We start from the raw sequence: 8,356 nt of genomic DNA, 5'->3' as shown, positions 1-8,356 counted from the left end.
TCTACTGTATTTTATAATAACAGTATATTACTGCTAGAATTCTGCCATAAACTTACAGAAATTTCTAAGAGTGTAGTCAAACCAAACATTTTAAGTGTATCACAGTTTTTTTGTCGCTTTGTCTTGTGAACTTACAACATTGATATTCAAGTCTCCCACAATAATTAAACATTTATATTCAACACATATCACAGGTAGAAAGTGATTTTATACTTTAGTTAACCATGAAACAAGGTAGTCACCCCTCCCTCTTTTTTATGCCCCCTGTTCTCAGAAAATTGTAGTTGGGAAGCGTTGACTCTATCAGTGTAGGTGTCTCACTATTTTTATCTAATCATGTTTCTGTTAAAAACATAACATCAAGATTATGCTGATTAATGAATACATTGATTAAAAATTATTTTCCTGACAAAGATCCAATGTTTAATAGAGCCACTTTAAGTGACTTAGCGGCTGGTAATCCTAAACACAAACAGGCTTGTCATCGTTGACATGCGGAGGAGGCCGATTATGTATTGGAGGTGGGGATTGAGGCTTGGTGACTATCCTGGTAGATGCTGTTTAGGTGGGTGGGATCTGGGGGGAAGAAGGTTTGGGTCCTCTGTTGGGGCTAAGGAGGTGTCCAATTGTCCAGTTGAGTCTGGGGAGATTCCTCTTGTTGTAAAGATGTAGAAGTCTCTTTCTGTGTCCTCTGTCCTCCATCGTTCATCCTTATCTGAGCAGGCTGCAGTTGTCCTTCAAAACGTTGTCTAATCCCTTTCTTGTAGTCTTCTGTACATGGCAGAAGCTGCTGGTGTCTGATTCACAGAACATAAAATGTTGGAAGTGAAGAGTTGTTCTCCAGATTTATTAAGACAAAATCCACCTGTCTTAAAAAGATGCCTCCGTTCCCAGAAAATGTTGAAGTGGTCAATAAAGATGGATCTCACTTTCCAATAAACCATTAACCTTCTTTATGATGCATGGAAGTAGGCATTTAAAATTTGTGAAGACTAAAGACATGATCCTTTCCTGGTTTCCAGGTGATTAATGGACAGCATTTCTCTCTTCCCTCTTTCATTTCAGAAGGTAGATACTGTGTGTTAACTGGAAACTTTGCAAAAGGATTAAAATTGAGCAAGATGTTTGTATCCCTCCAAGGGAATCAGTCTTATCTGTGTAATCTGCTGGCTGGTGAGCTGCTACACTCCCCATGGTCTACAGTTAAAGGACCTTCTGTGTGAGCCAGGGACATGCTTTTAGTTGTCTGATCCAGTTAACGAATGCAATTAGCCATGCAACGGAGTATCACATAGATGAAACTGAAGAGATACAACATCCAAAATTAAACTGCTGCCAAAAAAGATGCAGAGCGTTAAATGAATGAGAATTCAGAGTACTGTTGGGATGAATATTTAAGTGAAGTGGTTTCAGATTTCAACAAAGATGGTTTGTGTCCTGCCTAAAACAGCAATTCATTAGATTCTTTTCAAGATCCATACGTCCGTCCGTCCGTCCGTCCGTCCGTCCATCCATCCATCCATCCATCTTTTGTTAGATTGTATCTCAGACTTCTGGTCAGTTCCCAATTTGGTAATCATTTTCTCCAACCATATTTCATCACAATAGGCTAGTGTTGAAATGCTGGATTACTAAATCAAAAACTTGCACTGGATTTTATTTTGTGTCATCAGGGTAAAGAAGATTAAATCCAAATGAACGCACTATTCATTTGTTTATTTGTAAAAAAAAAAAAAAAAAACATGTATTAATTTACTTATATTTAACAATTATTTACTACTTTGTGTTCTTCTTTCACATAAAATCCAGTTTAAAAATAATTGTGGTTGTAACGTAAAAAACGGTGAAATGTCCAAAGGGTATGCATGTTTTGCAAGGCGCTGCATAGTGTGTGGCAGATCCTATGACTCTTATTATTCTGGTTCTGGTTTCTTTCATCTCAACCATCTCATCTTCCATTTTGAAAATCTTACTTTCAGCAGATACAAGTGTGTTGTAAGAGATGAAACAAAAGAGGACATAGAATCAGAGATCAAAACCAAGCATGAATAAAACACAAATAAAAACTTCAAAACTTAGGCAGGAAAAAAGTCAAACAAACAATAAAGGCAGATCAAAAAGAAACAGGGAAGTGAATCAAAGGCAGAGCCAAAGCAAAAAGACCAGTGATTGGATATATTAACTACGTATGGCTTACCTGCTCGATTAACTTAGCATGGGGTTTTGTATTCGTGTCTGAGCTGGGCATTTAGCTTTAGCTGTCACTTGCCTTGTCAAGATTCTAAAACCAATATTAAAGCTCAGGATTTTACTTGTAAAAGAAAAAAAAATATTTGTTATGAGAAATAAGATAAACATTTGGAAATCAGTGAACGCATTGTTAGATGAAAATATCCAGCAGAGAAAGAAAATAGAGCTGCGAAATTATCTGAAAAATGGAGCAGCATTAAAAAAAAATGAATATTGCTTTTTCTCCTTCCTCAACCTGAGCACAAGATCCTGTCTAAACAAATAAATAAATAAGGGCTGTAAATAACCGTCGCCTGTTGCCTCAGTCATTTCTCCATTACTTTGGCCAGTGGAGTGGGACCAACTTCTTATTTTTTGCTTTGAGAGGCAACTCACATTTTCATTGATGGAAGAAAGCAATAAGGAGTTGAGTGAAAAGGACAGGAATAAAGCTTGGGATGTGGTTACATGAACTAAACTCAGATAGTAAAAAAGAGGCATTCGTATACACTCAAAAAAACGTTTTTTTGGATTTTTAAAAAATGTTATGTCAAGTGGTTCGACTTAACTTTGTAGATGATAATTAGCCAGTTTTCAGATGATTTACCCAATTAATTTGAGTATACTGTACAACAGTGACTTAAGTGGCTTAAACTTAATTTGGTTACTTTCTTTTAATGTATGAAGCCTACGTTAAAGTTATGTGACATAGTTAAGTTCAGAGAATGAACCTGATACACTTAAAAGCAATATAGGATTATTGAGTAAAAGTAACTCGATGTGGTTAAGTTAGTTCTAATTGAGTTTAGTTTGTCAAACATCACCGTCCTGGAGAATCACAAATTTTCTCAAATAGCACTTTAAAAGTATTAATATTTGAAACAGTCTGTTGTACAAAAATACTCAACAGCATAACAATGCTTCACATGTATAAACATCATGTTTCATTAACATTTACTATTTGTATTGTAATTACCTTCCTCTTCAAAATTAACATAAAAAGTATGACAAAAATCTAAATCTTTGTACTGTAGTACCACTGAGATTTAAACAGCAACCTTAAGTATATTTTAACATAAAATTATAAAGTTAAGTGCCAGAGCATTTCTTTTCTTTCCATAAACATATTGCCACTAACTTAAAACATATTTTGAGCTCTAAGCAAAGGCAAAGGCTATGCAAGGGTCGCGAGCTTTAACTGGTTCAAATAGAAACTGAACATATGATAAAGTGTCATTGCATGACACTATGTAAATGAAGATCAGAACACAAGATGCCAGCATCTTCAGCCAGAAAGGCTGACAGTGGCTACAATGAAAGGCAGCTCATAGCAAAGGAAACTGCTATACACACAGTTTGACACTTAATGAGAAAAATAATGACAAGAAGAAATCTCAAACTTATGTCTGTGGGCCAAATGAACAAGCTCTCACAGAGGACTTCACAAAAGCATCAGCAGGTCAAATTTGGTCCCAGATCAGTAGCTTATTACTACTGTTTTAGAGTTCATTTTGAAACTTCTACCTTTCAGGTGAAACAGTAACAGTAAGAATTTACAAAAAAGCATACAGTGAACAAGCACACTGAACAACCCCCAGGTCACAACACTGTAATGGTTTCATGCATTCATTCTAGCAGTTTGTTTTTGAGTACCTGGATTTTGGTCGAAAGCCTGTTTGTATGAAGCTCCATCAGGATCTTTTGAATTAATTCAAAAGTGTACCTGAGGTCAGTTGGATAGCTCAAGTTCAGGTCATAGATGATCCCAAACAGTAAGGCCCAAGCAGTGGAGACATCTTTGAATTCATAAGGCACCTGCACACCTTCAACTATGATGCCAACATCTTCTGGAGACTGATCAATGTCTACATCTGGTTGTTTAATCGCGTAGATGCCGATGACCATCTGATCAAACTCTTCCTGGGTTTGAACAGGGTTGTCACACTAAAAACAAAGACAGACAAGATAATTTAATAGAAACTCTCCCACTGAAAGCACATAATTCACATGAAACTTGCACCATTTTAATATTCATCTTTATAACTGACTCCACTTGTAAATTACGTTAGTTAAATAAATATAAATAAATAAAAACTTTGTGGGTGAATATGTAAAGACTATATTAAAGGAACAAAGTTTGCAAATCAGATATTCTGTGATATTTGTAGGCAAAAGCAAAATAAATGTGGAGATAAAATTCTCCTTCACAAAGGCATTAAATCTTGGCAAGTCAATTACAAAATTTGACACAATGAATGTTGAATGAAAATATCACTTGTAAAACAACTGATGATACTTACTCCATACTCCTTCACTAGCTTTTCAGGGTCTTCATTGAGATACAAAACCAATGCTTGGAGGCTGCAAGCTCTCCTGGTTGCAATGGAGTGGTTCTGCAAAGTATAACAGGAAATATGCTGTATAAACAAGTCATTGAGATTTAGAAGATGGAAGAATTCCAGAAAGTGATCTTGACACAGATATCAACTGTTGGCCAGCCAACCTTCATGCAGAGGTCACACATAAACAAAATCACAGTTTGCTACAGGTTTACTTGCCAGTTAGCAACAAGGACAGGGAAAATAAGTGTGACCGGCAACAGTGGGATACAGTGAGTTATGTGAATTGTGTTACTGTAAAGGTGGTGGTGATGTGGCAGATTTATTATGCAAATTATCTGCAGCAACTACAGTATGCAAGTAATTGTAAACAAACCTGGTCAATTACAGCCAAGATGTTTTTGATTTTGTGTTCTACTGCTCTGCCTTTCTTACGGAGCACTCTGGCCAACTTGTCAGAATAGTGGTCCAGTTGGGAAATAAACTTCGGGGTAAGCGGGATGGTGGTAATGTGCTTGAACTTAGCACTTATCTAGGTACGTTTCAACAAGACAAAAACACAAAGTACAGAAGAAGGTTAACACACAGCTTAAAACTAAGTCTGCCACAAGTAATATCACATGATTACCATATCCAAAATCCAAAATATATTTCATCTTAGTCACATATTGCTATAAATGAATATTTCCCAACCCTAAATGTAATACACATGTTCAGTGACTTCAATTCTGAATACCCAGTCGTACTATGTGTTGACTCACTCCATTTATCAATTTTGGTTTAAAATAGAAATTACATCTATCATATGTATAAATCTATACAATATTTTTAAGAAATTGTGCTTAAATTCGTTTGCTTCAAAACTCTCACATTATGTACATTAGTAACCTACTAAAAATTGTAGATGTAAGCCCACATTATCAATTTCTTTTATATTATGCTTACATTCTACATTCTCACATTTGGAAATTTAACTTTGTATACCCTTAAAAGGGAAGGGCTATCCTGTGTAACCATAACCTAGATGTAGAGGTCCTTGAAGATGTTTTTAAAGTACCTAAAAAATGCTGTATACATACCTACCATTGCATATGAGGCCAAATATATAATTTTTTGTTAGTTGATTTCAGTAAATAATGATGTGGATAACATGAAATTAATATATTCAATGATTTAGGGGGAAAAGGGAATTGGACAAATATCGAATACTGCCGTTTGTTCCAAAATAGTTCTGTCAGTTTTAAGCTGTGCTGTATAGGAGTATTCAGTGCATGAAATGCAGACAAATTAAGTATGACTGGCAAATTGAAGACTTACCTCATCTTCCACAAAAAGAGTTGGCCATCTACTTTTGAATTCTGCAATGAATGGCTTGTCTTGAACCACCTCGTACCGCCGACAAGCAAAGGTTTTCTCCATTTTCTCTTTTATCACCTGATGGTTGTTCCTTTTCTTGACCTCTGATAGCAGTTCCACTCGCTCCATCTCAAGACTCTCTTTGTCTTCTCCAGCTGGGTAATGGGGGCAAAAATTGACTTCTGCTCTCTGAGGTTTCTTCACTTGGTTAGGACTAGAGGAGTTACCAGGCTTTCTGTTTTTCAAGCAGTTAATGCTTATTTCTGGACATCCCAAACCCCTAAGAGTAGAACGATAGTTGCCCATTTTGTACTTTAGGCTGATTTTCCAACCATAGTAGCCAGTAACAGAGCCCTGTTCCTTCAAGCATGGATGTTTTATAATCAAAGCTTCTGCAACATCATCCAATTGTGCACCAGTAGGGTATCCTGTTGTGTACTTCATTATTTCAGAAGCCAAGGCTTGTAAAATAAGTGACTGGACTTTGACACTTGGGTTCAGCCGCTTGCCTTCAGCAAGGAATTCCTGGTTCGCCTTTGACAGCTGCATCTCTACTTCATAGGAGAACGGAGGAATAGGGAAGCTGTGTGGCCAGCCTTGACATCTTAGTGATGAGGATGAGGTTGAACTTGAGGTGGTTGACTCAGGGGATGAAAGTATATCAGTGTCTTCAGGGGAGTCATCCATGCCATGAAAAGGTGCATATTGAGTATGTCTGGGTGCCTGTGTTGACTGCTCACTTGGTATAATCACTCTTACTGTTCCTTTGTCTTGGATATCTGCTGTTGAAGTCAAGTTCATAAACTGGTCAAAATCATTGTCCATGTACTGCAGTCTGAACTCTCCTTCAGTTCCACAGTTTTTGAATCTCAATTTAAAGACTGTCCACAGAGTCTGGTATGCCAGAGGGCAAAGTCAGCTTCACGCAGTTATCGTCTCCAAGGACAACCCGAAGCTTTGCTTGAGTAGACATTGTGTGTACCTTCACATCCAATTCATACTCTGAAAGAGGGAGAATATTAGTGTAAAACAGAGCAAAGCACTACAACTACAGCTCTTGTGGCAATCTAGTTCAAGTCATGTAAAATTAAGACATACAGGGGTTGGACAATGAAACTGAAACACCAGGTTTTAGATCACAATAATTTATTAATATGGTGTTGGGCCTCCTTTTGCGGCCAATACAGCGTCAGTTCGTCTTGGGAATGACATATACAGAAGGGTTTTAAGCTATTCTTCTTGCAGGATAGTGGCCAGGTCACTACGTGATACTGGTGGAGGAAAACGTTTCCTGACTCGCTCCTCCAAAACACCCCAAAGTGGCTCAATAATATTTAGATCTGGTGACTGTGCAGGCCATGGGAGATGTTCAACTTCACTTTCATGTTCATCAAACCAATCTTTCACCAGTCTTGCTGTGTGTATTGGTGCATTGTCATCCTGATACACGGCACCACCTTCAGGATACAATGTTTGAACCAATGGATGCACATGGTCCTCAAGAATGGTTCGGTAGTCCTTGGCAGTGATGCGCCCATCTAGCACAAGTATTGGGCCATGGGAATGCCATGATATGGCAGCCCGAACCATCACTGATCCACCTCATGCTTCTCTCTGGGCATGCAACAGTCTGGGTGGTACGCTTCTTTGGGGCTTCTCCACACCATAACTCTTCCGGATGTGGGGAAAACAATAAAGGTGGACTCATCAGAGAACAATACATGTTTCACATTGTCCACAGCCCAAGATTTGCGCTACTTGCACCATTGAAACCGACGTTTGGCATTGGCATGAGTGACCAAAGGTTTGGGTATAGCAGCGCGGCCGTGCATATTGACTCTGTGGAGCTCCCGACGGACAGTTCTGGTGGAAACAGGAGAGTTGAGGTGCACATTTAATTCTGCCGTGATTTGGGCAGCCGTGGCTTTATGATTTTTGGATACAATCCAGGTTAGCACCCGAACATCCCTTTCAGACAGCTTCCTCTTGAGTCCACAGTTAATCCTGTTGGATGTGGTTCATCCTTCTTGGTGGTATGCTGACATTACCCTGGATACCGTGGCTCATGATACATCACAAAGACTTGCTGTCTTGGTCACAGATACGCCAGCAAGACGTGCACCAACAATTTGTCCTCTTTTGAACCCATAATGTTATGTAAATGGTAAATGGACTGAACTTATATAGCACATTTCCAGTCATACAGACCGCTCAAAGCACTTTACACTAGAGCCACATTCACCCAATCGCACTCACTAATGCTCACACATTCATGCACCAATACGCAGATCGGTAGGCAACTTGAGGTTAAGTGCCTTGCCCAGGGGCACATTGACATATGGCAGGAGGAAGCTGGAATCGAACCCACAACCTTCTGATTGCAAGACATTTCAATATTTTGAGCAACACTGTGCTCTTACACTGCTAATTGA

Source organism: Girardinichthys multiradiatus, chromosome 10 (genome assembly GCF_021462225.1).
Source record: "Girardinichthys multiradiatus isolate DD_20200921_A chromosome 10, DD_fGirMul_XY1, whole genome shotgun sequence".
Lineage (NCBI taxonomy): Eukaryota > Metazoa > Chordata > Actinopteri > Cyprinodontiformes > Goodeidae > Girardinichthys > Girardinichthys multiradiatus.
This window is presented reverse-complemented; position numbering follows the sequence as displayed.